This window comes from Symphalangus syndactylus, chromosome 18, assembly GCF_028878055.3.
Source record: "Symphalangus syndactylus isolate Jambi chromosome 18, NHGRI_mSymSyn1-v2.1_pri, whole genome shotgun sequence".
Taxonomy (NCBI): Eukaryota; Metazoa; Chordata; class Mammalia; order Primates; family Hylobatidae; genus Symphalangus; species Symphalangus syndactylus.
Window position 1 is genome coordinate 111,874,558 of NC_072440.2, and position 27,513 is coordinate 111,902,070.

A 27,513-nucleotide genomic window follows, 5' to 3' on the forward strand; every position below is an offset into this window, starting at 1 on the left:
CAAACTTGTTCCTGCTCCACAGCATCAGGACAAAGTGTGCTATAGGGGTTCAGACTCACCGTGCATCCCCTGGCTCCCAGGGTGCCTATGTCATGAGTAGACATGTGTGCAGGCACATCTGTTTGTTTGTAAGTCATTGCCTTACTGTTGGGCAGCCATCCAGAATGCTCACAGCTTTATACAGAAGAAACTTGAACCCAAAATTATTTCTTTGATGGAACCACAAAATAATGTATCCTTTACAGTTATATTTGTGAACCCCCAAAATTTGAGACAGGTCTCAGTTAATTTAGAAAGTTTATTTTACCAAGGTTGAGGACATATACCCTTGACACAGGCTCAGGAGGTACTGATGACATGTGCCCAAGGTGGTCAGAGCTCAGTTTGGTTTTATACATTTTAGGGAGACATGAGAAATCAATCAATATATGTAAAATGAGCATTGGTTCTGTCCAAAAAGGTGGGACAACTTGAGGTGAAGGCAGGACAAATTGAAGCAGGCAGGGGACTTCCAGATCACAGATAGGTGAGAGACAATTCTTCTGAGTTTCTGATGAGCCTTTCCAAAGGATGCAATCAGATACGTATTTATCTCAGTGAGCAGAGGAGTGACTTTGAATAGAATGAGAGACAGTTTGCCCTAAGCAGTTCCCAGCTTGACATGTCCCCTTAGCTTAGTGATTTCAGGGGCCCCAGATATTTTCCTCTCACACATTTATACTCACAAACATAAACATGCTGAGGCCCTTAATAATTTATTGCTTTTGTACATTTTCTAATTGGCTTAGTCACTGAGCTTGCAGGCAGCAGACAGCACAATGCAATCACTGAGGCCAGTGCTGGTGCTGTCGCACAGATTTTCATTTCACCCTCGTCACAAATGTGAAAGAGCTGCATCAGTCAATTTTTAGAATTACTTTAGTTTTTAAAGAAGACAAGAATTAAATAACGTGTGAGGAAACTCCTTGACAGCCATTTTAATTTTTAGAGAAACTAGGAATGTGTACTAGGGAGGAACGTCTGCATCCGTGGTCCAGTCCTGCACGTCTCACTGTACCTGTGCCTGTTGCCCTGCAGTTTTGCAATTCCTCTCGTTCAAGAGGTGGAGGCCCCTTCCCTACCCTGAAGTTCAGCTTGAACATAAGACTCATAGTGGCCAGAAGAATGTTAACAGACCTGGAGCAAGCAGAGGCCTAAGGAAGCCCCTATGGATTTGTGTTGCCTTTCTTGCTTCTCTGCAATCCCTTCTTCTAGTGGCAGACCTCAGGCAGTGTGGAGTCTTTTCACTGTTGTTTTAAACATATTTCCACCTGGGTGTATGGCTTATGCCTGTAATCCCAGCATTTTGGGAGGCCAAGGCAGGCAGACTGCTTGAGCTCAGGAGTTTGAGACCAGCCTGGGCAATAGGGCAAGACCTCATCTCTACTAAAAATACAGAAAAATAGCCAGGCATGGTGGCACATGCCTGTGATCCCAACTACTCTGGAGGCTGAGTTGAGAGAGTCACTGGAGCCAGGCGTGGTGGGGTTTGGGGGTAGAGGTTTCAATGAGCTGAGATCAGGCCACTGCACTCCAGCCTGGGTGATAGAGCCAAACCCTGTCTCAAACAAACAAAATTATTTCCATTGTAACTCTAATGTTAATAGGAAAATAGTATGAGGGAAAGAGACAAGGAGGGAAGATGTAAAAGATATTGTATATATTCTACATAAATATCCCAGAGATAGTTTGTGATTTCCATCAGCAAGCCCTAAGGTGACACTCACTTCCTAAATCAGCAGTGGACCTCCTTTGTCCTTAACACCACAGGTACCCTCCTCCCTTCACTTGCCTTTCAAGCTACTCTCACTGAGAGCAGAAATGCCATCTTCCCTAAGTTCTCTTCTACTTGCCATGGCTCAGCATCTTTTTGTGACTCCTGCCAAGGACCTCCAGAGCACTTCTCAGGATGCTGTTGACAGCTGCATGCTAAGGGCAGCTCACCTGCCTGCCAGAGTCGCCTTGGGGAGCTCAGAGCCACAGGAACCTTCTGGGGCTCACTTGTCAGTCTCAGGCAAAGCACTTTCCACTCTTGTCTTGCACAGCACTCATTCTGCTGCCCCACACAGGTGAATGCCCAGAATGGAACAGAACATAGTTTATTTGCCCTGCCCTCACTGCATTATACTTTAGTGACACATCTAAGATAACAAATGTATTTTCAGGGGGATTTATGAAAACTTCAGGCATTAGTTTGGTGTTATTCTATTACCATGTAGGGGAATTGGATGGGGTATCCTTTTAACAAAATTGTTTACTATCAAAGAGAAACAACACCAGACACTTGTTAAAGGTAGCAAGACAGATTTTATTTAGACTACTGCAAAGAGGGAGAGAGACTCCAGTAAACACTGAGCTCAACCCCAACTAAGACTAAGATAACTGAGGTTTCTAAATGGACAACAGAGAGGAACCAATAAGGGGCCATGAAGAAGTGAAACAGGAACAAAAAAAGGGTCTGGGGGTACAATGGGGAACCAAAAGGGAGGGCTGTGTGGAATAGAAAATGACCGAGGGAGTGAACGGAAAATTATTAAAAACATTTATGGTTGTGGGTTGGGACTGAGTACATTTTGCAGTTTTGCAGCATTGGATTTATTGAGTGGACTCATTATGGCGGGGTCCCTTAGGGGACACAGCCGAGAACAGTTCTGGAAGCATGGCTGAAGTATGGTCGAATCTCTCGGCAGTGTTCAGGCAAGCCCTTGGCTCTTCAAGGAAGTTCAGAGTTCATATTACAAATACCAGGGTATATGGATACAGGTTGTATTAGTTTTCTACTGTTTCAGTAATAAATTACCACATACTTTGTCACTTAAAGGAACACAAATGTATTATCTTAGAGCTCTGGAAGTCAGAAGTCTAAAAGGGTCCACAAGACTACATTCCTTCTGAGGCTCTGCGGAGAATCTCCCAGTGGGCCTCTTCCAGCTTCTAGAGACTTCCCAAATTTCCTGGCTTACAGCCCCTCCTCCATCATCAAACCCACTGCCATGGTATCCTTTCTCTTCTCTGGCCTTGGCTTTTATCCTCACATCTCCTTCTGACTCTGACCGTCCTGCCATCCTCTTGTGGGGACCCGTGTGATGATGTTGAGCCCACCCAACAACCCAGGGTGATCTCCCATCTCAAGACCCTTAATCACATCTGCAAGTCTCTTTTGCCATATGACGTGACATATTCTTCAGCTCCAGGGAATAGGATGGGGGCATCTTTGAGGGGCTATTATCCTGCCTACAATAATGGTCAAGAAAAAAAAGCAAGTAGTGACTTCTTAAGTGTAGTTCTACGCAGACAAGATCTTAACCACAGAATGTCAGGATACTTTATCCTTACCTCAAATATCTATGATTGAGAAGTAGGGTGTTCTAAGATGTTCATTTGGCAGTCTTTCTAGCTCCTACAATGGAAAGAATTCTAAAGAGTGTACCTGAAGCTACTGCACAGGTATGCCTCTCTCTACAAAGAACATTCTGTGGAAGGATTTGCAGACCTCAGAGGAGCTTATGGTTTTTATGATTCATCCCACGATGAATCATCTCAGGATAATTGTCCACTAGTCTATTTTGGATTCTTTATGTTTTTATATTGTTAAAGTACATGTATCAGCTATCTATTGACCCAATAATGCTGCAAAATAGACTACCTCAAAACCCAGTGGCTTAAGACAATTATAATCTAAGATTTCACTCTACTCTCTGGTTCAGCTGGGGATAGGCTCACTCAGATGTCTGTGGTCAGCCTCAGAATGGGTGGAAGCTCTGCGATCCTGCTGGGATCACTGCTTGCTTGGGAGTCAGCTGTCTGCAGACTTGTCTGCTATGATCTTGGCTAAGACAGCTGGCTGTGCTCCATGTGGTGCTCACATGCACATGCCTCTCCCATCCCTTGCTTAAGTTAGTCTGGGCATGTTCTCAGGATTGCAGAGAAGCAAGAGAGGCAACACAAACCTATGAGGGCTTCCTCAGGCCTCTGCTTGATCAAAGTCCCCTAATGTCCTTCTGGCCACCACGAGTCTCATGACCAAGCTGAGCTTCAGGGTAGGGAAGGGGCCTTCAACTCTTAAATGAGAGGAATTGCAAAACCACAGGGCAATGGGCACAGGTACAGTGAGACCTGCAGGGCTGCACCATGGATGCAGATGTTCCTCCACAGTACACATTCTTAGTTTCTCTAGAAATTAAAATGGCTGGCAAGGAGTTTCCTCATATATTATTTAACTCTTGTCTCCTCTAGTAGGGAGAATAATTCTCATTGACTGATGTGGCTCCTTCACAGTGCATAGATGCAAGTTTCTCACCACTGGAGCCCAAGGGAATCCTACAGCATGAGAGACGGAGTTTTAAGGACAAAAGTAAGTGCCTATCTGCACAATTGGAATATCAATTGATTACTGTAGAAAATCTTCCTATAGACTTTCTGGGAAAACAACGTAGTTGGTGAGTAGTGGAGTTCAAGGACTCCAAGCTACCACACAGGTAAAGTTCTCTCCTAAATACTGCTGTGGAGATTGCCAGAAATGTGCTGCCTATGCCCTTAGCTGCTTCGAACACACTTGCTAGCTTAGGAACCCCAAGGTTTCAGAATCGAAGGAAAGAAGATAGCTGAAAATAAAGGGAGAAAGCAAAGAAGCTACCAACTATATCAGAAACTTTTCCACATACAGTCCTTGTCAATCCCTATAGAACCATGTGGGGAAGGTCCAATCATCTGAATGGTACTGATGAAGAGTTGTTAAGTTTCATCAGACCGTTTAACAAGTAAGTGACAGAACCAGGCTTTAGCCCGAGACCATCGGCTTTAAAATCATTGTCTTTTCCAAAATCTTGCATTAATTCATAATCAGAGCCTGCTATATGTGGTCAGAAATTATAGCCAATGCACCCACGTGGCTACTTCTCCATGGTCTATCAATATCTAGATTGCCCAGAAAAAATTATCTCAAAGTCAATAAACTTCCTTCTAAAGTACAAAATAAATTATTACATTGTAATTATTTCTAAAAATACACCTTTTTATAGGTAATTTATTAATTAAGTCCCTTTGTAATTAATAACCAGTTCTTAGTAACTGGTTTTGGGAACTTCCTAGTCCTTTTGATTCAGAGGGGGCTGCAGTGTTTCTTACGTGTGACACCATTAAGCTCCCGCTAAATCACACGGGCTGCGTGTCACTCGACCACCCAGAGTAAACATGCCAGGCCATCGCCCTTTTCCCAATAGTGCCTTCATTTATTGAAAAAGCCACGGACAAAACAATTAGGTTTGTTGATGTAGGTCCTTAGGCTCCAGAAACCTCATCTGTCCTGTCAGAACAAGTTCAGGTAACGTATGACTGCCAACTGCTTATGTAAATCATATTTATTGAAGATTAACATGCACACAATGCCTTTAAAGCTTTATAGAGAGAATTACAAACATGTGACTGCAGTTTGACACCAACGTTTTCCTCCACCTGGGTTAAAATGTCACCATTTGAAGTGTTAAGATTAAGAACACGGCTGTGAATAAAGAACAATTGTGCTACTTTATCATTTTGACCAGCTTCCCATAATATTCCTAAGGAGTCTTTGTGGACCAAAGATTTGGCTCGCTTCAGTGCCCACGGGGTAGCCATGAGATAACGTTTCCACGAGAGGAGCTTCTTGGACTACCCATCATAGGGCCCAAGGCACCCTCAGGCAGGTGTGTGGGGGCTCCCCTCTCCAGTGGCCCTGGCCGTGCTGAGCCCTGACTTCTGCACAATCCTGGTGCTTTCTGTTCCAGGGAAAATGACTCAGCAGCTTCTTTTGTACCAGGAAGTCTCTTTTCCCTTTGTTTCTTGTTTTCTGATGAACTTCAAAGGTGCCTTGGGGTAATTACACAAAAGAGAATAGAAAGCTAGTGAAAGTTCAAAAAAAGGTGACGGGAATGATTAAAAGTGATAAGTAAATAATAAAGCAAAAAAAAGTTAAAGGAAATTATTAAAAGGAAGGTTTTTCTCATTATTATTGTAATATATTTTTATAAAGGGGAAATTGATCAGTTTTTCCATAAGTTTGTGAAAATTAACAAGAAGAATCAGGCTTAAATTAAAACAGAGATATTTTGGTCAGCTAGAGAAAGGAATGCTGGTCTTTTCACCATTAAGATGAGTTACAATGATGTTTCTCTCTGTTGTGAGGAATGCAGATAAAATACAGAAAACGTAGCCACCATTCATATTTATTAAAAATTTAACAGATATTTCATCGCTTTTCAACTTTTTTAAACACTAAAAAGGCATTTTTGTTGTTATGTTGTTCTTTTTGTACAAGGTCCTCTGAGTCAGAGCTCTACAGGACGTTCATTGGTGTCCTGTGTGTGACACGCAGGTGAGCGGGAGTTTTGCAGGACGTTCATTGTTCTGTGTGTGACACACGGGTCAGCGGGAGTTTTGCAGGACGTTCATTGCTGTTCTGTGTGTGACACGGGTGAGCAGGAATTTTGCTCTGTAATAAGCTTGAGAGGTTATGTTGAAACAAAATTAAATGGATTTCTTTAGTGTAGAAAATCTTTCTTCAGGACACCAATATGTGTTTTTAACGACAAAGAGGACATTTTAAGAAGAAGTCTCCCAAGCTTATCTGCAGGCAGGACCCATTTCCTGGGTCCTCAATATCTCCCACAACAGAGTCCTGCAGACCACTTGGGAAAACATCCCTCTGCCTGCAGTCTGGGGTTTTAGTATAAGTCCCATCGAGAGCTTTAAATAACACTTTTGTTTAAGACCCAATAATTCTACCCCTATTCAATTTGGCGCCCAGTTATTTTGTCAGTCTTCGAATTAAGTATCTTTGGTATATCCTGTTTCCTCTAATTTCCAACTTCAACCTCGCTTGGACCCCAAGGCCCAATCTGACCTTGCTCTGCCACCTTCAGCTGTTATTACTCTCCACAACCTGCCCTGAGGCCTCTGTCTGCTTTGCCAGATTTACTCTGCAAGAAACACTAACTTCTGCACCTAGCAAAGCAGGCATTCAGCAAATTTCAGAGCACATAGTGTGAAAAACAACAAAAAAAGAATTTGTATATAGTGACTGCACCTTGAGAAAATGCCTTAACCAAATCCGAGAACTCTCTGTAATTAGTTGTGAAAACCCTGAAGCAAGAACCAAGTATTACAGAGGAGACTGCATAGGGCAAGGCCCATGGCACACTCCAGGGAATTTCTGTTTCTTAGAAGAAATGGCATCCAAACAAAAACAATGCCCTCACCCATCCTGGGAGGGGCAGTTAGAGAACCCAGCACACAGAAGGAACTCCTGTCTGACGCTGGTTTCTACCTCATGTCATCTTGGTGTGTTTTGTATACCACAGCAGTCTGTGTCTCTCTCACTGAAGGTGCTTTCTGATAGTCTCAACACAGCCCTTTATTCTCCTTATAAAGCCTCCAAGCTAAAGAAACCACTTGCAGCGTGCTCTACACAGCACCTGGGCAGCCGTAGACACCCACTATAGTTAAAACTGTCTTGCAGAATGAATCGAATAAGCTCAGTGGATCTTCAGTGATCAGTGGATTGTCTTAACCAGGCTTAATTGTGTCAGCTTATGTTTCATGTTCTATCATTCTCAAAATGCAGTCACATAATTCTGTCTGAAAGCACAGGGATCGAATGTTCTCAATAACCTAAGAAGGCAAGTGCTGCAGATGAGCAGTTTCCACTTGGAATTTCAAAATATTGAAAATTATTAATAGATTTCTAATATTACTTTTGAGGATCTCAAATATCCTGGAAACTCAGGTGCGAAGTCCCTCTTTAGTAGGTGTCCTATTCTTCACTAACTGACTCACAGAAGCAGCACTCAGCCTCCTCCCACCATGGCCTCACAAGCTCTTCCCCTCACTGTTGGTGGTGCAGCTCTCCTTTACCAGGTTTGCAGTGGGTTCATGCTGTTTCTTTGTGCTCCTCCCCCGCTGTCCTCCTCTTTCACCTGCTTCTATCCACAGATGTAAAGTTCAGGTAACTTAAAGGCCTGCGTTGGACAGCTGATTGTTGAGAGGCTTGCCACCCTTACAAGAGAGGGTGAGTCACACAGAGCTGAGCAAATACCAGCACATCGGAGTCTGGTCAGAAAGCTGCATTGGGATTTTTGTTTTAAGAAAGCTTTTCTGTAAATTTCTTTAGCAAAGGAATGTGTTTTTTCCCGAGTATCAGAGAGTTATAAATCAACTCTCAAACCTGCCAGTGATTTCTTTGCAAGTCATAAAAATAGAGCCAAACAGACCTGAGGTCCTACATAGGTCAACCTCCTCAACTTAAAAATGGGGAAATTGAGCCCAGTAAAAGTTAACTAACCTACACAAAGCCACACAGTTTGTTAGAACTGGCAGTATAACTGGGGTGGCCATACAGATCATCATCCAAACTAGGATACTTTTGGGAGTGAAGGCCGGTGTTCATAATCATGCCAAGGCCGGATGTGGTGGCTCACACCTGCAGTCCCAACACTTTGGGAGGCCGAGACGGGCTGATCACCTGAGGTCAGGAGTTTGAGACCAGCCTGGCCAAAGTGGTGAAACCCATTTCAAAAATACAAAAATTAACCGGACGTGGTGGCGAATGCCTGTAATCCCAGCTACTCGGGATGCTGAGGCACATGAATCACTTGAACCCAGGAGGCAGAGGTTGCAGTGAGCCAAGATCATGCCACTGCACTCCAGCCTGGGTGACAGAGTGAGACTCTGTCTCAAAAAAAAAAAAAAAAGAAACAAAAACTCACACCAGGATAACAGACATAAACTGGGACTGTCCCAGGAAAACAAGGGTATGTCATCCTCCTAACTCTAATCAGACCTTCTGCATCTTAGAGTCAGCCTACCTTAACACCAATCAGTAGAAATAGTTATAAGTACTTTTGTACAGTGATGGGTATTAAAAATGAAAGTGGCTTTTGATGGAAAAATAATCTTTATTACAGTTCACAGCTGACAAAATATTTTAGTGTTTATGCGATTTACTGTAATAAGTCTAGAATCCATTCTTCATTTGCAAACTAATATTTTGCATTAACATAACTAGAACAAAACAAGGCAATTAAATAAAGATGTCAATTTTCAAATCCCTCAGCTTAAATTTAAAGAGGCAAAGAACTCATCCATCAAGAATTGGAATTGAATAATTTTGAAAGAAACTTTTAATTTAGCTTTCGCATTAGATTCACGGATTTGCCATTATCTGTATGTGGAAGGAGATGTCAAGTTCACAAATAAAAATATAAACACTATAATTAAATTTTTGATTATGGACTGAAACTAAAACATGAAAACATACTGTTACAATCAAAATCTGGGTAATGCATTTTAATACATTGCATTTAAAGAAGTAGCTGGAAAGCAGAGATGTTAACAATTTACCAAGAAAATGCAAATATAAATCAATTGACAAACTTCTCTGGGTTACCTAATGTCAGATACTCTGCTAGTTGTTGGGAATTCAAATATGGAAGAGTAAAGGTTCTGGTTTTGTGGAGCTTATATATAATGTGGTGGGAAAAATATTGCATAAAGCTTTAAAAACAATACACCTGATAGTACCACACAGGCTATCAGTTTCCTGTGAGTGGGGCTGCTGGACAACTTTTAGAGGGAAAGAAAGAGCAGGCGAAATGGAGAAGGGGTGAAGTTGAGCTGCAGGGGTGTGTGGATGGAAGCAAGAGTCACGGAGGAGGATGGGGTTAAGTTGACACGGGAATACATCACCACCAACACAGCTTTGAAACATCAATGTGAAAGGGCTTAGGCTAAACAAAGAAATGGTTTCGGCACCACCAGGCCCGGTGTATTTCCACCCTTAGAACTTTCTGCATACATAGATATCACGGGCAGTATTTTTTTACTCATCCTGGGAGGGGCAGTTAGAGAACCCAGCACACAGAAGGAACTCCTGTCTGACGCTGGTTTCTACCTCATGTCATCTTGGTGTGTTTTGTATACCACAGCAGTCTGTGTCTCTCTCACTGAAGGTGCTTTCTGATAGTCTCAACACAGCCCTTTATTCTCCTTATAAAGCCTCCAAGCTAAAGAAACCACTTGCAGTGTGCCCTACACAGCACCTGGGCAGCCATAGACACCCGCTATAGTTAAAACTGTTTTACAGAATGAATCGAATAAGCTCAGCTTATTCACATTTATAATGAGAAAAAAACTAACCTTTAAAATTAGTCACAAGATATACACATAACTTTTTGTCTCTTCTACTGGGTAGATATTAAACCATTTCTCCCAAATTGGCGTCATCTTTTTTTTTAACAGTATTTGTGAAATATTTAAAGAAACTCCATATGAAAGCTTCCCTAACAGGGTCAGCCTCTGGCACTGATGGTCTTCAGACTATGGAAAGGCATTTGGAATAATTTTTATCTGACATTTCTGGCCGTTAGAATAGAAGCCAGGGCTGGCCACAGTGGTTCACGGCTGTAATCTCAGCCCTTTGGGAGGCTGAGGTGGGAGGACCACTTGAGGCCAGGAGTTTGAGACCTTCCTGGGCAAAATAGTGAGACCTTGTCTCTATGGAAAACAGAATGGAAGCCATTAGTTTTATTTATTTATTTATTTTTAGTTAGTATGTAATAATTGTACATGTTTATGAGATACACAGTGATTTTTCATTGCAACCTCCGCCTCCTGGGTTCAAACAATTGTCCTGCCTCAGCCTCCTGAGTAGCTAGGATTACAGGCACCTGCCACCAAGCCCTACTAATTTTTGTATTTTTAGTAGAGATGGGGTTTTGCCATTTTGACCAAGCTGGTCTCAAACTCCTGACCTCAGGTGATCCACCCACCTCAGCCTCCCAAAATGCTGGGATTATAGGCATGAGCCACCATGCCTGGCCCAGAGTGGTATTTTGATATATGTGTATGTGCAATGATCAAGTCAGGGTAACTGGTACCTCATACATTTATTTATTTATTTATTGGTTGATTGATTGATTGAGACAGAGTCTGGCTCTGTTGCCCAGGCTGGAGTGCAGTGGCATGATCTCAGCTCACTGCAACCTCCACCTCCTGGGCTTAAGCGATCCTCCCATCTCAGCCTCCTGAGTAGCTGGGACTACAGGTGCTTGCCACCACACCCAGCTAATTTTTGTATTTTTTGTAGGGATTAGATTTTGCCATGTTGTCCAGGGTGGACTCTAACTACTGAGATCAAGCAATCCACCCCCCCTCAGCCCTCCAAAATGCTGGGATTACAGGCATGAGCCACGTCATCTGGCAATTTATCATTTTTTTTGTACTGAGAATACTCAAAATTCTCTCTTCTAGCTATTTGAATATATACAATAAATTATGGTTAACTATAGTCACTCTGCAATGCTATAGCACATTAGAGTTTATTCCTCCTATCTAGCTATAATGTTATATCTGTTAACCTCTCTCTAACCTCCCCCACTACCTGTCCCAGCCCCTAATAACAACAGTTCTACTTTCTACTTCTATAGGATCAACTTTTTTAGCTACCAATATGAGTGAGATCATGTGGTGTTTCTAGAATTCCCCCTTTGCCTTTCACTTTTGACAGTTTGACTATAATGTGCCTCAGAAAGGAGTTTTTTAGATTAAATCTATGTGGGTGTCTTGAGCTTACTGTATATGAATGTCCCTATCACTATGGACCCTGTAGAACTAGCATAATTTTCAATTATTTCATTAGATAATTTTATTTCTCATCCCATCTCTTTTCCTTCTGGAACTCTCATAATGCAAAAACTTCTTTACTTAATGGTGGCCCATGTGTCACATAGGCTTACTTCATTCTTTTTTCTTTATTTTTCTCTGACTTTTGTATTTTAATATACCTGTCTTCAAGTTCAGAAATTATTTCTTTTCTTTTCTTTTTTTTTTTTGAGACAGAGTCTCGCTCTGTCGCCCAGGCTGGAGTGCAGTGGCGCGATCTCAGCTCACTGCAAGCTCTGCCTCCAGGGTTCACACCATTCTCCTGCCTCAGCCTCTGGAGTAGCTGGGACTACTGGTGCCCACCACCATGCCAAGCTAATTTTTTGTATTTTTAGTACAGACGGGGTTTCACTGTGTTAGCCAAGACGGTCTCGATCTCCTGACCTTGTGATCCTCCTGTCTCGGCCTCCCAAAGTGCTGGGATTACAGGTGTGAGCCACCACACTCGGCCTCAGAAATTATTTCTTATGCTTTGATCTACTCTATTGTTGAAGCCCTCAACTGCATCTTTTCTTTTATTCATTGAATTCTTCAGTCCCAAAATTTCTGGGTTTTTTGATGATATTGACCTCTGTTGAATTTCTTATTCAGATTATAAATTGTTTTCCTGATTTTATTTTCCTGAATTGTCTGTCTTTGCTTTCCTGCATCTCACTGAGTTTCCTTAAGATCATTATTTTGAAATATTTTTCAGGCATTTCCTAGTTTTCCTTTACTTTGTGGTCTGTTACTGGATAATTATTGTGTTCTTTTGAGGATGTCACGTTTCTTTGCTTTTCCATGTCTCCTGCATCTCTATGTTGATTTCTGTGCATCTGACGGAAGAGTTGCTTCTTCCAATCTTAAGAAGTATCTTTCATATGGAAAGACATTTTCCTGCAGATGTATCTTTTGGATTCAGTTGATTAGGGTGCTTTGGCTTTGGTTCTGGGTGGACAAAGTCATGTAGCCTGTGTATAATTCATTTTGATGTAATCAACATCAGCAATGTCTGTGAGCATCTCAGTGGCCTAAGTTGTGGTTGTTTTTAGAAGCTATGGCATGGCTTTGCTGGGGACAGGGATGCCAGGCAGGCTGGTCTTTGAGCTCTTGGGTATCATGTATGGATGCATGATGGCTCCACCACTAGAGGGGACAGAGCCACTGGTAGGGCTGGTGGCAGGCTGCAGGCAGCCAGTCCTTGGGTCCTTCTGTGGTGCAAGTGAGCACGTGGTAGTCCTGCCACTGGAGGGGCAAGGGCACCAGCAGGGGCAGCACAAACCCTGAGTAGGTGGCTCCCAGGCCATAGGGAGCATGCATGGTGGCTCCCTCTGTTCTGGGGTCAGCCTCTCTGCTGTGCTGAACCACCTGTTCCTTGGGATGTAGGGCAATGTGTGGGCTTGGATGCCAAGGTCACAGCTGAGGTGCTAGATCCAGCTACTGTGGTGACATTGCAGCCCTTTGGGTGGATGTTGGAAGGTTATCACCTGGGCCCCAGGGATAAGGAGATACAGGAATTATTGGTTCCATGTTGATATGGTTTGGCTGAGTTGCCACCCATACGAATCTCCCCTCAAATTGTAATAATCCCCACATGTTAAAGGTGGGGCCAGGTGGAGATAATTGAATCATGGGGGCAGTTTCCCCATACTGTTCTTGTGGTAGTGTTACAGAATCTTTGGGGTGTTGCTTTTTCTGGCCAGAAACCTCTGTGGCTGGTGGCACCTTTGCCCAAGTTCTTGTCCTGTGTCCAGGAAGAATGAGGTATGCAGACAAGTGGAGGGTGAGCAAGATGAAGAGAAGCTTTATTGAGTGTTAGAACAGCTCAGAAGAGACCCACAGGGGGTAGTTACTCTCTGTAGCCACGTTATCTCACTGAGTGTTCAGCTCTAAGCAGAGAGGAGACCCTGGAATGGGTGGCTCCTCTCTGAAGGCAGGTGGTCCCATCATGTCTGCATCTCTCAGCAGAAAGAAGGCCCAGAGTGGGTGGCTCCTCTCTGTCAGCTGGTCACCCTGTCAAGTGTTCAGCTCTAGACAGAGAGGAAGCCCTGGAGAGGTTAGCTCCTCTCTGCAACTGGTCATCCTGACATCTGCTGCTCTCAGCATAGAGGAAGCCCTGGAGAGGTTAGCTCCTCTCTGCAACTGGTCATCCTGACATCTGCTGCTCTCAGCATAGAGGAGGCCCTGGAGAAGGTTGCTCCTTGCTGCAGGCAGGTCCTCCTGTTGTCTTCCCATCTCTCAGCACGGAGGGTATCTCCTCTCTGCAACCAGTCATCCCATTGTCTCTGTCCTCTCCTCTGTTCTGGTCAAGCCTGGGGTTTTTATGGGCCTTAGAGGGGAAGAAATTCATGCCGATTGCTCCATGGGTGGCCATGGGTGGGCCCAGAGAAGGCACCACAAGTTCCCACTCCAGTCCGTGGGACTGGCAGCCTGGCCCCCCAGGCTTCAGGTCCTCCCTGGCCTGAAGGTGGGGCCTCACTGGGGACCTGCCATCTTCTGCCCAGGAGCTGATCTGCCTCCCGCCACCAGCCACGGTGCCTGAGTTCCTTGTGCCAAAGGGCACCTGCAGGCCAGCGCTGAGCCACCCTCAGCCTCCCACTCTTGGCTTCCCCACTGCACTTGTTGGTGACCAAAGTCCAGAGGGGGCCAAGGCAGCAGGGCTCAAGCATGCACACACCTGGCTGGTCTGTGACAGAGCCTGGGCTCAACTCCAACCCTGCTCCAAGATCAGAGTGGGTGCTGGCAGTGGGGAGAGGCCAGGTAGTGGGAGCAGACATGTCCCTGAGCCTGCAGGGACATGGGGGCCTTCCTGGGCCCCCAAAGGTGCAGACTATAGAGACATTTGGTCCTGTGCCTGGCAGGGTGGCTGCAGTTGCACCCAGGAAGTTCCTGCCCCACCAAGTTGCAAGGCTTGGGGCTCCTGCTTGTCCTTGGCTCCCACTGGCTCCATGGAGCATGCAGCCCTGGACACACAACTGAGATCAGAGCAGGCGCTGGCAACAGGAAGAAGTGAGGCAGTGGCAGCAGGCACTTCTGAGCCTGCGGGGGGCAGGAGACCTTCCCAGGGCAAGAGCACATGGAGGCCCTGGTCTACAGCCCCAACTTTGTTGGCTGAAGCTGAGCCTGGTGTGGGCCAGGCTGCTGCCTACTCCCAGCTCCTGCAGTCTCCCTGGAGCATGCAGCTCCAGCTGCACCCTCTTGCAGCTTGGGGCAGGGGCTGCAGGTCCTCGCTGGGCCTAGGCTAGCATCTGGGGCAGGGGCAATATTGCCACAGCTCCCCTATAGCCCTGGTGATCAGGGATGGCCCAGGGTGGAGTGGATGATGGGTCCAGGGCTGGGCCATCAGGAGTGTCAGGCTTGGCGGTCACCCTGATGTGGGAAAATCCCAGGGATGCAGCCCCAGGAGGCACCATGCAGAGCCTCCTCCCAAGGCCCAGGAACCTGGCACCTTCGGTGTGGTGGGTGCAGTTGCTGCGCTGCTGGCTAGGTCTCCAAAGCAGGCTCCACTCCCACTTCCTGCCCTGGGCCCCTGAAACATGGCCCCAGCTCTGCCTCCCAGGCCAGGCCCTGCACTCTGTGTGCAAGCATGGCACTGCCCTGGACCCAGCTGCGCCTTGGGACTCCTCTCTGTCCAACTGTGGTGCTCCCCTACCAGCGGGCAACCTGGCCGAGCCCAATTGTGGCAGCCCCCAGGGCAGTGGTCTATTGGTGGGGGCTGTCTGCCTCCTCCCCATGCCCTCCCTAGAGCAGCTGGCATGATGGCAGCAGCCACACCAGATGGCCTGCTGCATTTGTACCCTCTGAAGAGGTACATCTAACTGCCATTAGAATAGGCATGATGACCATTCTTAACTGCTTCATGCTGAAAGGGGTGTTGTTTGGGGAAAGCAGCAGCCAGATCTCTCTCAGAGGCCTATCTAAGAGTCCCCAGTATTAGGGAGCCATCGTCTGAGGCTCCACTTGCATGACCATTTGGAGCTTGACAGCCCATCCCTTTTGTTTCTTCTGAGCTGCAATCAGAAATCTCTGGTTGATTCACTCCCCACAATTGTCAAACACTACAAATAGCTCTAAAGAAAAGTTTCCTTGATTGTGAGAAACAAAACATAAGGATCATCAACGTTCCGAGCAAAAAATCAAAAAAGATTACTTCAGTCTTTCATTAGTTCAGTTCACCCAGCCAACTCCTGCTCACAATCTTCAAAGTTATCAGATACCTGCACTTGAGGAGTATAATCCATCCTTTGAACAAGATAACGATTGTTGGTGAATGTCAAAATGCCCTAGGGTAGTCAGTCAAAAACATGATTGGCAAAGAAATTTGTTCACAATAACCTAACACAACAACCCTAATTATGATTGATAAAACATAGTCAGACATTAGAATTTTAGAAATCTCATATCATTTTGGAACACATATTAACATTACACACTAAAATATAACTTGGATATCAAATAACACCTTATTTTCACAATCCTATATAACTAAACATATCAAATTATCCTATTTACATCTCCCGTGGATGCTCCAGGGGCCCTCTGTCACATCCAAAAGTCAGGAGTTAGAAAAGACAATTTTGACACAGAAATTTGATATTGGGATGCCTATCAAATATGTTATAGGCTTAAAACACTTAATTTCAGGTTACAGTAAGTCATCCATTTAGCCAAAATGATGACTCAAATTTTAAAAAAGCAAAAACCTTTACTCATTAAGAGGGAAAACCTACTTTTTCAAACAATATTTCTCCTGTCTTTCCCTTCTTTTTCCGGTGGTTTATTCACAAGGCAAATGAAAACTTTTCATTACTTGAACGTCTTGTTCAAGAGGTAGAAAACCAAATTTCACCTTTGCATTAGTCTACTATTAAATGTCAACCCCAATTTTTTTAAGTGAAACGTTACAGACAAATCCATCCAATCTTAATCAGTTTGACCATGGGGTGAGATTCTTATAAACCTTTTGTAACCCTTTACAAATTTGTGTTAAAGAGCAGATCTGTGCCTCAAGAAACCTTTGTTTTACTTTTATTCCAATGTTCAATTTATGGCAAAACCAAATAATACTCTTTTGAATTTAGTCAATATGTACAGACACAGATTTTCTTTTCAGATTAAATTTTACAAACCTTCTACAACTTGTTTAAACCTTTAGCTTTATCTTTTCTAAATTTAAACAATGCTTTAACCCTCTAAACTAGGCCAAAAATTTACATTCACATGCCTTCTTGTACTTTTTCTAAAGCCACATTTTACTCTCTTTACACACCTAGCATGTAAATCTATTTTCAATAGTTTCCGTTAAATGTTATAATGGTAATTCTTGGCAATTTTAAATTTTGGTGTAAAACTTGGTAAGTTATTTTAATGATGTACTAGGTGCAGATAAGTTCTGGCGCTTTCCAGCATGGGCATGGTTAATTCCATATGTCCCCAGGCCCTACCAAACTACAAAGCAGGCAAGTCAAACCATTTTCAAGAGCCAAAGAAGCAGTTTATGACCTTAAAGCATTTAGCAAACTTAATATCTAACCTGCATAATTTGGAACATATGTCTACATTTTGAAGACATTTTATTTCTCACAGATTAAAATCACATGAACTAAAAGGCATTACAGCTTTATTTTTCTTTTAAAATATTTGATCTAACTGCTTAGTTTCCTTTAAGCCAATCAGTTAGAGCTCTTTGTTATATAAATATGACACATATGTACATAGCTACACAGACTAACAGAAGAAGACCCAGCAGTTGTAAGATTTTTCATTTGCCAATCTCTTAATTGTATTACTGACTTTGAGGTGGCGCCCTTTAAGAACGAAGGCTAAAAAAACATGCAGTTTCGAAGGCCTAGTAAGTAAACATAGCTGTAAGACAAAAACGCATCTTGAGAGTGATCCATCCACCTCTAATTCCTGGGGCTCCATGAGGAAAACAGGTTTTGCCCAGAACAGTGTCAGTGGCCCCTCTCCCATTTCTCAAGGGGTTCCAGGGCATCAGAAGGCATCTTGGGGCCTCTGATGTGTGCATTAAGAATGACAAGACAAAAATGGAGAAAAATCATTTAGTCAACTTGGAAGAAAAAAACTTCCTCCAGAAAAATAAGATCCACAACGAGAAATGACATAAAGGCCTTTTGAATATACATATAGCTTGGATATCCACTGACATTTAACTATAGCACTTCTTTTTAAAGAAACTATTTTAGGCCAGGCACTGTGGCTCACGCCTGTAATCCCAGCACTTTGGGAGGCCAAGGTGGGTGGATCACGAGGTCAAGAGATCGAGAACATCCTGGCCAACATGGTGAAACCCTGTCTCTACTAAAAATGCAAAAATCAGCTGGGCGTGGTGGCATGTGTCTGTAGTCCCAGCTACTTGGAAGGCAGAGGCAGAATTGTCTGAACCGGTGAGGTGGAAGTTGCAGTGAGCCCCGATCGCACCACTGCACTCTAGCCTGGTGACAGAAAAAAAAAAATTATTTCCAATCTCTTATTACTCAATCTTAGCCTCTCCAAATAGCCAACACTTCTGGCTTTCGAGCTCAGGAAGGAGCAGAGAGTACAGTGATTTTTTTACCATTGTTACAACCAGTTCACACACACAGAGAGAAGCCAGAAGTTCAATTGGTAAGAACTTCTACCCTTTCGCTGGCATGTCAGGCTTCTGGGTTTCCCTCCCACAAACTATGGAGCGCAGTTGACCCTGGAGTTCTGTGAAGCGGGAACAGACAAAGAAAATTGTCCCTCCTCAAGAGATTGCAAAGCAGTTTAAGGTTTTGGGAAATTAAACTCTTCCCAGTTTGGGGGATGCATCCAAGGACAGTATCCTGTGGTACAGCTTTCTCCAGAGTCTGAAGGTCAAAGGAGTTCCAGTAATTTAGGATGCACTTGTGAGGAGTATAGTACAAGTTAATGATTGTTTACTCACCTGGAAAGAAGGGAAAAACCCTTTGTTCCTTTTTATTTTCTGTGAATACCCAGAGTATGTGACGGAGAGACAAAAAAGGCATCCCATTTTCTTCTTCCGACCTTATATCCCTGAGTCCCAGTGACCTGTGCAGTTGCCAACCATGGGTGCAAGTGTTACCTTTACCCATGAAGCAGGGAGGCATAGCCAGCAGGAATATTTGCACTCACCTGAGTGGTATCTAAGCCTCCCACTGTCAGTAACCTTTGAATTCCCTAGACCTTATCTATGCCGTGGATGCAAGTATGACCTCCATCCATGAAGCAGGAAGACCTAATTGGCAGGAATTAGTCATGCTCACCTGCGCTGTGCCCCTCAACTCCTGCTGTCATCTGCCTCAGGTCTAGTGTTCCATTCAAGGGCTTCAAACTGAAGCTTGGGACAAGAAGGTGCCTCCAGAGGGTGTACAGACCCATTAAATTAGTCCCATGTGGCCCTCACCAAATTGCAGCTAGCAACAGTTGAAGACAGCTCCTCCATTGCCTCCATATCACTAGCAGGTGAAGCTGTGTGACCAGGTCCTCCTCAAAGAAGTGAGAGAAAGGGAGTTCTAGGAAATGGGGATGTGACCTAATAAGGTGCCTCCTGAAAGTAAAAAAGCTAACTCCTTATATAGAAAAGTTCCCTGTATTCACAGGATTATGTTGACTTCTGACATGGTGGAAGAAGGAGACTTGAGATGTCCCTCATGGTTGTGCCAAGAGAGGCAGGAGGCATGGGTAGGACAGGAAAACTGAAAGCCCAACTTGGGTGCAGGAGGAGGTGCATCCTCCTTCCCTCAACCCCCAGAATCACCTGGGGTTCCTGGATGGCAATGGCAGTCTGAAACACTGGAGCTGGGGAGAGGAGTCCTAGGGCCCATCAGTCCTGCTGCACCATTTAAGAGACTAGCCCTGGACCCACAGACCCACATCTTGGGTACAGTCCGCCCTCTGGTGATTCACATTTGCAGCCATCAACAGGTGCATCTTGGGGACTTCAGCATCCATGAGCCTGCAAGGTGGCTGTTAAAGCCTTTGCCTTTTTCCTGTATCTCCCCTCCTTTTTCTGGACTTCCTCTTAGTTCCCACTGAAAAATACCAAGGTGACCACTCCCAGGAGCCCCTGTAAACTACCATCTGGATCCACAGCCCATTTCCACAGCCCCCTCTTGGAACTGCCTGTGTGATAAACTCATCCACTAGGACCGGCTGTCCCTTGACCAAATCAGGAGACAGAGACAGCGGTGTGCTTCACCAAGGCCCCTCCCAGCCCCTCCAGGAAGGCAGTGTGGACTCCCATTCAATCCCTGGTTCCCAGTGCACTCAAGAGGTCTAGTCCCAGTCCCTTGCAAGCTGTCCAATAATCACATCTGAAACCATTTCCTTGTTCGTGGTCCCATTTCATCTTTGGGGTCCCTTTTAGGGTCTTCCAATGGTACTGCTATTATTCCAATTGGATAAGGCTCCTTCTCTTCCCTGGCCTTATATGAGATATAAAGCTTATCCTCAAAACTCTCTGCCACTTACAGGGTGTCCTGCTTTTCAGCAGTGGTGAGGGTTCGATTCAAAAGTAACATGACATCTTTCTAGGAGAGCTCAAATACTTGGGTTACGTTCTGGAAAACCTCTATATACATGTCAGGGCTGTCTGAAAACTTGCCAAGATCCCTTTTAATTTGCCTTAAGTCCTGTAGAGAAAAGAGGACCTGGATCTTAATGGGGCCATATTCACCAGGCATCTGTTGTAGGGGCAGGAGTGAGACTGGGACCTGCTTAATCTGAGGATTCCTAGGTGGGAGTGAGTTTGCAAGAGAACTGAGATAGAGAGGAATGGAGGGAGTCAATTCACTGGCTGGAGGTACCTCTGGGGTTTGCTTCCCTATTTCCCTGGAATTTCCCCTTGTGACCTCTCCTGAGATGGTTGCTAAGAGGGTTGAATCAATCCTACAACAGAGGCAAATGTCTGGATTATCCTGAAAGGCAAAGAAGGCCTGCACATGTGGGACCTCAGACTACTGGCCTTTGTGTTTACAGAAAAGGTCCAGCTACAGGATGGTATGGAAATTAATGCTTCCTTCCTGAGGCCATGCTTCTTTTGTGTGCCTCAAGGTGTGCTTGGCACTACTCTGGCAACCAAGGAAATGACAAGAACATTTTTGCCACAAATTCACATACAGGTACCAAGGCACACTTTGCTTCATTTGTGCTGCTCTTAAACTTTCATTTTATATTTTTGATGACTAAGCCAAATGCTCTTTCTACCCAATAATATATCTGGTTTGCAACAACATCCATAACATTTAACATTGTATGTGAAGAAGAGATATGAACCTTGACAGCTGTAAAAGAAAGAAAGAAAGAACAATAGGAAAGACTGGAGATCCTAGTGCCAACACTCTAACAGGCAGTCAGGGTCTGGAGTTAGTCCAGGGGCCTTTGGATAACACCAAGGGGTAGCCTCAGCCAGATACCCTCAGTTGTTCAGGACCTCCTTCCAGTCCCACATGATGGCTAGACCTCCGTGAAGAGAAACCAGGTTGGAACAAAGTCAACATTCCCAACACCTGAGGGTGATGGGGGATTGACAGTTTCTTCCCCAGCAAGCCTGTCCTTCATGTCTTAAGTCTGGCAGCCATGCTAGTCACTTTTAACTGGCTGAGAGAAGCTTGGTATTTTTCTTTCATTTTGACTATTGTGGAGTTGCAGACTCCAAAAAAACGACAGAAGAGCAGATCCACTTATTCTCATCCTTCCACAGATCCTGGACCAGCCCCCAAAATGTTACAGGATCTTTGGGGTGTTGGTTTTTCTGGCCAGAAACCTCTGTGGCCAGTGGTGCCTTTGCCTGAATTCTTGTCCTGCATCCAGGAAGAATGAGGTATGAAGACAAGTGGAGGGTGAGTGAGACAAAGAGAAGCTTTATTGAGTGTGAGAACAGCTTGGAGGAGACCCACAAGGGGCAGCTCCTCTCTGCAGCCAGGTTCTGTCCAGCTCTCAGCAGAGAGGAGGCCCTGAAGTTGGTGGTTCCTCTATGCAGGCAGGCCATCCCATCAAGTGTTCAGCTCTCAGCAGAAAGGAGGCCCTGAAGAGGGTAGCTCCTCCCTGCAGCTGGTCATACCATCATCTCTCCATTTTCTCCTCTGTTCTGGCTGAGCCTGGGGCTTTTATAGGTCCCAAAGGGGAGGAAGTGCATGCTGATTGGTTCATTACAGCCATGGGTAGGTCCAGAGAAGGCATCACAAGTTCCCACTGGTCTGCGGGACTGACAGCCTAGACCCCAGCCTTCAATCCCTGGCTGGCCTGAAGGTGGGGCCCTGCCATGGACCCTCCCACTTCTGCCCAGGATCCCGTTTGCCTCCTGCCACCTTCCATGGTACCTGGGGTGCTCACACCAAGGGGTGCCTGCAGGCCAGCACTAAGCCACCCTCAGGCCCCCAGCCTCAGCTTCTCCCACTGTGCTTGTCAGCACCCAAAGTTCAGAGACGGCCAAGGTGGCAGGACCCAAGCAAGCACACATCCAGCCATGCTGTGACAGTGCCTGAACACTGCTCCCAGATTGGAGCCTGCACCTGTAGCAGGGAGAGACCAGGCAGTGGGAGCAGATACCCCTGAGCCTGTGGGGACAGGGGTTCTTCTCACTCCCAAGGGTGTAGACTACAGACTCCCAGGTCCTGTGCCTGGGAGGGTGGCTGCAGCTTCACCCAGGGAGCTCCCTCCCACCAGCTTGCAAGGGGTGGAGCTCCTGCTGGCTCCATGGAGCATGAAGCCCTGGCAGTGCCTCTGAGATTGGAGCGGGCACTGACGGCAGGGAGAAGCCAGTCAGTGGGAGCAGGCATTTCTGAGCCTGTAGGGGACAGGGGACCCTCCCAGGCCAAGAGTACTCATAGGCCTGGGCCTATAGTCCCGACTTTGGCAGCTGCAGCTGTGCAAGGGTGGGGTGCAGGGAGGGCTGCTGCCTCCTCCTGGCTTCCACAGGCTCTGTGGAGCATGCAGCCCCTGTGGTGCCCCCTCATAGCCTGGGGTGGGGGCTCCAGGTGCTCTCTGGGCCCAGGCCCACATCTGGGGAAGGGTGACATCGCCAAGAGCTCCTACCATTGCCCTGGCACTCAGGGACAGACTGTGGTGGAGCAGATCATGGGCCCCAGGCCTGCCATCAGGTGTGTCAGGCTCACTGGTCACTCCTACATGGGGCAGATCCTGGGGATGTGGCCCAGGGCAGCCCTGCACAGAGCCTCCTCCTAAGGCCCAGGGACCCAGCATCCTTAGTGGGGTGGGCACAATTGCTGCATTCCTGACTGGTCCAGAAGTGGGCACTTCTCCCACTTCCCACCACAGCCCCTGAAGCACAGCCCCAGCTCCACCTCCCCAGGCTGGCCACAGCATTCCATGTACAAGCAGTGTACCTCCCCAGGCCCAGCTCTGCCTCGAGACCCCTCTCTGACTGTACTGCTCCCCAACCAGCTGGAAATCCAGCCCTGCCCCATTGCAGCAGCCCCCAGAGCAGTGGGCTGTGGGGGTGGGGTCCATCTGCCACCTCCCCATGCCCTTCCTGCTGCAGTGAGTGTGATGGCAGCTGCTGCACCAGACAGCCCGCTGCCACCATCAGTAGTGAATAAGTCTCACAAGATCTGATGGTTTTATAAATGGGAGTTCCCCTGCACAAGCCCTCTTGCCTGCCGCCATGTAAGATGTGACTTTGCTCCTCGTTAGCCTTCTTCCAGGATTGTGAGACTTCCCCAGCCATGTGGAGCTGTGAGCCAATGAAACTGCTTTCCTTTATAAACTACCGAGTCTTGGGTATGTCTTTATTAGCAGCATGAAAACAAACTCATACACCTGGGCATGTTGCACTCTGGTGGTGGCTCAGCTCTCAAAATTTGCCATGTTGCAGTAGCCTGGGTCCCAGGAATTGGGGTCAACCCAGCATGAATTTCCTCTCTGGAATAATGCAGTTGCAAGGACTCTAGGCAGCTCTTCATACTGGACTCAGGGCCTGTGAATGCTGTGGGGCACTCCTGCGGCCAGGATTGCAAATGTCTGTGGTATGAATGGACTGCTGGAGATCTCTTGCTCACCTTTTTCCTACTGTGAGTATTCCCTCTTGGCTTTCAACCAAAGCCAGGAACCAAAGCTTCGCTTCCATTCTATGCCACCATCCTGAGTCTCCATGCCTCAGAGTGTCTTTGTCACTCCCTTACTGAATTCCAGTGTTCTCCCTTAGACATTCTGTTCAGTGTGTGGTTATCTGTTTCTTCTTTGTGGAAGAGTGAGTGCTGGGTTCCTCTAGTCGGTCATCTTGATGACATCCTCAGTAGTGGTTTTATTTTAGTATAGCTTTATACTCAGCAGTGAGAGCTCATCTGTCCAGTATTACTCATGATTTGGTTTCTAATCTCTGCTCATTACTACTTCTAAAGTGCACTGAACAAGACAATTATGTGTTCCCACAGTGGATGATGTTTACCTTCGTAGTAAGTGAGAGGCTTTATAATAATAGTTACACTTGAGCATATTTTTTTACATGCTTGAACTGCCCATATCAGCACCAATGTCAACTTCACCTGGATTGGGAGGGAAACTTAGTAAATGATGCATGGGCATTTTATATTCAAAGTTTATTCTTCTTAAAAAATAGAAAAAGAATAAATACAAAAGACAGGAATACCCTCTGGAAATTTGATGTTTCACCTGTAGAAGATTTCCCTAAAATCTTTACCCAGAGTTATTGTGACCAAATGATGATGATAAGATTGAATACTATAGAAAATAACCTATATGTGGTGGTCCATTTTCAATTATAAGTGACTTAATGTAGGTTTAAACAGACTACAAAGGAATAAAGAAGCAGAATGTACTAAGTCACCACCCCCTTCTTGCTTTCCCTTTCACCCAGTGGCCAGGCACCTATCCGTCAGGGCCCACTTAACCACCCCCTCCCACCCCACCAAATAATTTAGTTTAGGCTAGCTTGCAGCATCGGTAATTGTACTCTTTCTTATTAGCTAAGTGCAGCCACTAGGGCCATAGGTCAAATGTTTAAAAAGTCCTGAGACAGTAACAATGCATTATGGGCTGCAATAAAATGCAGCAGAAAGACCCTAAAAAACACACTTGAAGCCTTAACACAACTACCAATAGGCAGCGTCCAGGAAGATTGTAACCCCCATAGTACTCAGCCAATGAGGAACTGGGGGAGGGACTTTCACACTAGGGAATAAATTGCTTGTTAAACCCATTCAGGGTGTGCCTGCATGCCAAACACCTGATCTCGCGAAACCACCATTAAACTCTCGCTTCTGCTGTTCTCCCTGTCCCTGAGTCCATTCTTTGAGTCTGGACGGGTAAGGGTGTTCTTGCAGATGCCATTGTGATTTTTTCCTGTGGGCGTGCTGTAACATAAACTAGTGAAGTTTCAGTGGTTGGATTTCACCTATTTTGATAGATTTTTTTTCTTAATTGATTTGATTACTACATTTAGAAAACAACTTGGCTTACTCTTATGCTGCAAAATGTAGTTTAATCTTACTTTTAGTGGCATATTTTCTAGAGGGTCAATTATATCTTATCTTAACAAAAGCCAGACCTCAGTATTCTCTTTTCATTTTAAATACCCTACTTTGAATTTTTTCTTATGGGATCTGTTAAGACTAACCCAGACGGTGTGTGTGGAGATGAGAAAGAGGACTATCTATGGTTTGTTTTATTTTGTTCATAGACCAACTGAACTCTATTGCATTATTTTCTCTCTGGAATTAATAGTCCTCTTTCAGCATCTCAATATTATCCGCTTCCACCTCCAGAAGTACTTTAACCAATCAGCCATCTCCTCTTCTGTATGCACATTCAGTACGGGTTCTTTCCTTTTGTTTACAATATGTGCAGCTCTCACCAACCAAAGTAGCTTCTGTCTTGTGGCCACCATTTCAGGTTATTGTGCATACACATTTTTCCAACCTCAAATCCTTGAAAAATGACCCTACTCTTATATGTTTCAGTACTTAACCACCTATCCTCTAATTAGCTCAGCGTAAACCAGCTTCTATACCTGTCACTCAACTGACACCACACTGTGGGATATTCACTATGGCAGAGCCTCCAGAGATGAGCTAATCATCCTCATCTCTCTGTAATTATTGTCATGTTTGATCAACTTTTCTCCTTCTCGGATGCCACCTCAGCTGAACTCTCCTGAGCCTTCCCCTAACATGGGGCTGCCGTTCTGTAGACAGATAGTTGTTTCAGAGCCATTTTTTATGATAGCTTACCTTTCTCCTACTGACTTAAATGCTCCCTATATTATATATAATTTGAGGCTATTTTTTAACTGACTTTTTGTCTATCTCTGCAACACTATCATACTTTGTTACTATAATTTTATAATAAATCTTAGATACCTGTTTTACAAAAGAAGTTTCCTCCTTGTTTTCATTTTTTTTCAAAATTTTCTTAACTATTTTTGGACATTTATTATGTTTAAAAAGTTTTAATAATATATTTAATTTAATTAAGTATATATGAAATACCATTTCTTCAATATAAAATGTAACACACAACATCTTAATTCAGACTCTCTACATTTCAAAGGCTTAGTAGCAGCATGTGGTTAATGGCTACTGTATTAAACAATGCATTGCAGCTTTACTTTTGCAAAAAGTTTTTTTTTTTTTTTTTTTGAGATGGAGTCTCGTTCTGTCGCCCAGGCTGGAGTGCAGTGGCGCGATCTCGGCTCACTGCAAGCTCCGCCTCCCGGGTTCACACCATTCTCCTGCCTCAGCATCTCCGAGTAGCTGGGACTACAGGCGCCCGCCACCACGCCCGGCTAATTTTTTGTGTTTTTAGTAGAGACGGGGTTTCACCGTGGTCTCGATCTCCTGACCTCGTGATGCGCCCGCCTCGGCCTCCCAAAGTGCTGGGATTACAAGCGTGAGCCACCGCGCCCGGCCAGGTCTTGATTGTTTTTCCTGGTACATTTTTAAATTGATTATTGCTAGTGTTTATGAATATTCTTTATCTTTGCACGTGTTCTTTGTCCAACCATCTGTTGAAATGTCTTGTTAGTTCCAGTACTATGTCCAGTCTCTTGGAGGTTTGAAAGAGTCAATTACATTGCCTGTTATAAGGGGAATTTTGCATCTTTGTTTCCCCCAGTCTTTATACTCTGTAGTTATTTTTTTATCTATTTACTGGCTAGAAAGCCCAGTACATTTGACTAACATGGACAATAATGTGTATCCTTATGTTGTTACTATCTTTATGGAATGCTTTAAAAATCCACCACTAAGTATGGTGCTAAAGGTAAGGATAGAGCCCCTTTAACAATTTTGGGAATTTCTCTCCTGTTCCTAGTTTTCTATCTGTTGACAAATTTGAAGCATGCGGTCGAACACTCGGCACCTAATATGGACTCAATAATGTTTCTTTAATGAATAAATGAGAAAAAACTCAATGTGTGCTTGCGTGTCATTTTTCCTTGTACTTATACAGTTTTAATATTTATTCTTATAATACATACCAATAATTCTTAAACATTTTATTCTCAAGACCTCTTTAACACTCTTAAAAGTTATTGAGGGTCTTAATAAGCTTTGGTTTTACGGCTTATATCTATTAATATCTACTATATTAAAATATAAATTGATAAGTACTTTTTAATTATTTTTTACCTTTTTTAAGAGATGGGGATCTTGCTATATTGCTCAGGCTGGTCTCAAGCTTCTGGCTTCAAATAATTCTCCTGCCTTAGCCTCTGTATTCATCTATTCTCACCTTGCTATAAAGAAATACCTGAGACTAGGTAATTTCTAAAGAAAAGAAGTTTGATTGGCTCACAGTTCTGCAGACTGCGCGTGAAGC